At 33.9% G+C, this 3866-nt stretch overlaps 1 pseudogene; it reads left to right on the plus strand.

Annotated features, from left to right (window-relative positions):
• On the plus strand, positions 1 to 1030 carry LOC101343751 (olfactory receptor 5K4-like; annotated as a pseudogene).
• The last annotated feature ends 2836 nt before the right edge of the window (positions 1031 to 3866 follow it).

A 3866-nucleotide genomic window follows, 5' to 3' on the forward strand; every position in this document is an offset into this window, starting at 1 on the left:
CAAGAGAAATTTGAAGGGAAAATTAGACACACTCTATATTAGAATCTTATCTCTCCATAATTTCTCTCTCAACAGAGAAGGTAGAGATGATCAAAGAAAATCACACTTTGACAACTGAGTTCATTCATACAGGATTTTTGGATCACCCAGATCTGAAGACCCTTCTGTTTGTGGTGTTCTTGCTATCTATCTGACCACAGTGGTTGGGAATCTTGGTTTGGTGGGGTTGTTTTTCATGGAGAGCCATCTCTACACACCCATGTACATCTTCTTTGCAACCTGTCTCTGATGGATTCCTGCTGTTCCTTTGCCATTACCCCCAAAATATTAGAGAACTTTTCTGAAGGCAAAATGATTTCTGTCTACGAATGCATGGCACAATTTTATTTTCTCTGCCTTGCTGAAATTACTGACTGCTTTCTCCTGGTAACAATCGCTTATGATCACTATGTGGCAATATATAGTCCAATGCAGTACCACACTATGATATCCAATAAACTGCATTCATATGACCACAGGGACCTTTTAGTTAGTAAACTGCATTCCATAATTCATGTTGTCCTTCTATTAAGGTTAATTTTCTGCAGGTCTAATCAAATTGACCACTTTGTGATATTTTGCTATTATATAGACTGTCTTGTACTGACCTTTAGATTAATGAACTAATGATTTTTTTTTCAATGCCTGTTCAATTCTTCACCATTGTCACTGTCTCGATCTCTTATCTATGCATCCTTTTCACAATTTTTAGAATGAAATCCAAAGAAAAGGTAAAGCCATTTTTACATGTGAAATTCACTTTCTCTCTTTCTCAAGATTCTACATTTGTCTTCTCATGTATATTCGACCATTTGAAGAAGAGGATAAAGATATACCAGTGGCAATTTTTTATACAATAGTAATTCCTTTATTAAACCCTTTTATTTATAGTCTGAGATATAGGGAGATAATAAGTGTTCTGATAAAATTCATGAGGAACTATAATATTCTTAAACTTCATCTTCTACAGCAAATGAAGTTAATTTATTAAAATACTTCCATAGAAAAAGAAAAATATGCTTTATACAAAATATTAATCTCTAAATCATTAACCTGTGTTTGTTAAAATATGTACGACTGGAATTTCAAAATATTCTGCCAGACTTTAATCCAATATTTATGTGCTTACTGGCCATTTTCATTTCTTCTATGAGTTGTCTGTTCATTTTACCTTGATCTTATTGATCTTTTTTCCTCATTTATTGGTACCACTGTTGATAGAGAAGATATTAAAATGCTCTGAGTATTCATGGCAAGTAGTTTCTCAGTGTGTTGATAGTCTTTTAATATTTGTTTGTGATATTTATTTTTGATAAACATTTTAATGTGATATAATCACATTTATTGTTTTTTTCTTATATGGTTTATTTTATGCTTATTTGTTCAGAAATTCTTTCTTAATGTGAGGTCTGATATTAACTAACATTTCTTTTTCTGTTTTTCTTCTTCGTCTTCTCCTCCTCTTTCTCTCTGTCTTTCTCTTTTTTCTTGATAGTTTAAATATTTGCCTTTAACTCTTGGTACTTCCTGAAACTTATTTAGTACATGGCATGAGGTAAGGATACACCTTTTTTTTTTTTGCCTATGTCTGCCAAAATATTCCACATATTTGTTTAGTTTGAATACATATCAAAGGAGGACTTCTTTCAGAACCAGAAAAAAATCATGGTAAAATTTTCTAAAATTCTAGATTTTCTAGAAAATAATAATGACCAGTAAACAAATAGACTTTATGTATTAAATGTTAAAGTATGTGATTAAGCTCCAATAATTAGAACAGTTAGCTTTTAGATCAAGAATCAATACATGGATCAATGGAACAGATCATACTATACTATTCAAAAGTGAATTTCTGTATAAAATAAGAAGCACACCATAAATCAATGAATAAAAAAATATTGTTTAACAAATGGTCCTGTGTCAATTGGTTAACTATCTTTATCATTTGTGTTAAAATTTATATGCCCCTTCAATCAGAGTATATTTTATAAACTTAATTTGTATTTTCTTTTTTATAGCATGGATTTTTATACACACCATTTTAATTCAACTGCAATTCACTTTTAAACGTTGTGAAATCAAATTTAAAATTTGATTTGTAATGGATAACAAGTAGTTCCAGAAGCATTTGTTAACTAGTTCTTCCCTTACTCACCAATTTCGCATGCCTTCTTTTTATACATGTACACTCATACACTCATATGTACATGGACATATGAGGTCTGTTTCTAGCCTAGCTAATCTGCACAACATAAAATAAGGCACGTACAACTTCTATCCTTATATTTTATCACGGAAGTGCTGGAAGCACTCACTCATCTATGCCGAGAAATTTGGAAGACAACTACCTGGCCAATTGACTAGAAGAGATCCATATTTTCTCCCATGCCAAAGAAATGTACCAGCAGAAAGTGGAAATTATTGAACAATATCAGTGAAAACACACGCAAGTAAAACTTTGTTGAAAGTAACTCAAAAAATGTTTGCAGCAATACATCAACAGGGAACTGCCAGGAATTCAAGCTAGATTCTGAAAAGGGCATGGAAAGAGGAACACTATTGTTGATGCCAGATAGATCTTGGCTGAAAGCAAAGAATACCAGAAAGATGTTTACCTGTTTTTATTGACTATGCAAAAGCATTCAATTGTGTGGATCGTGACAAATTATGGATAACATTGAGAAGAATAGGAATTGCAGAATACTTAATTGTGCTCAAGTGCCACATGTACATAGACCAAGAGGCAGTCTTTCAAACAGAAGAAGGGAATAATGCGTAGTTTAATAACAGGAAAGATGAGTGTCAGAGTTGTATCATTTCACCATACCTATTCAATCTGTGTGCTGAGCAAACAAGCAGAGAAACTGGACTATATAAAGAAGAACGGGGCATCAGGATTGGAGGAAGACTCATTAACAACCTTCGATATGCAGATGAAACAACCTTGCTTGCTGCAAGTGAAGAGGACTTGAAGCACTTACTGATGAAGATCACAGCTCAAAGTCTTCAACATGGATTACACCTCAACATAAAGAAAATACAAATCCTCACAACTGGACTAATTAGCAACATCATGATAAATAAAGAAAAGATTGAAGTTGTCAAGGATTTCATTTTACTTGGATCCACAATCAGTGCCCATGGAAGCAGCAGTCAAGAAATCAAACGTACTGCAAAAGACCTCTTTCAAGTGTTAAAAAGCAAAGATGTGACTTTGGGGACTCAGGTGAGCCTGACTCAAGCCATGGCATTTTCAATCACCTCATATGCATGAGATAGTTGAAGAATGAATAAGGAAGACAGAAGAAGAATTGATGCATTTGAATGATGGTGTTGGTGAAGAATATTGAATATAGCATGGACTTTCAGAAGAATGTACAAATCTGTCTTAGAAGAATTACAGCCAGAATGCTCCTTAGAAGTAAGGATGACAAGACTTCATCTCACCTGTTTTGGACATGTTATCAGGAGGGACCAGTCCCTGGAGAAGGACACCATGCTTGGTAGAGTAGAGGGTCAACGAAAAAGAAAAAGACCCTCAATGAGATGGTTTGAAACATGAGCCATTACAACGGGCTCAAATATAGCAGAGATTGTGAGGATGGCACAGGACCAGGCAGTGTTTCATTCTGTTGTGCATGAGGTCATTATGAGTTGCAATGTATTCCACAGAACATAACTACAATAATAAATAATATCATCAATATGAATATGACCCAGAATGTATATTTCCAGCTCTGACATTTTCGTTAATCCTCAGACTTGGGTATCCAATTGCCTACTTAACATCTTCACTTGAATATCTCAAAGACATCTCAAATTTAACA

The sequence above is a fragment of the Trichechus manatus genome, unplaced genomic scaffold (genome assembly GCF_000243295.1).
Source record: "Trichechus manatus latirostris isolate Lorelei unplaced genomic scaffold, TriManLat1.0 scaffold00299, whole genome shotgun sequence".
NCBI lineage: Eukaryota > Metazoa > Chordata > Mammalia > Sirenia > Trichechidae > Trichechus > Trichechus manatus.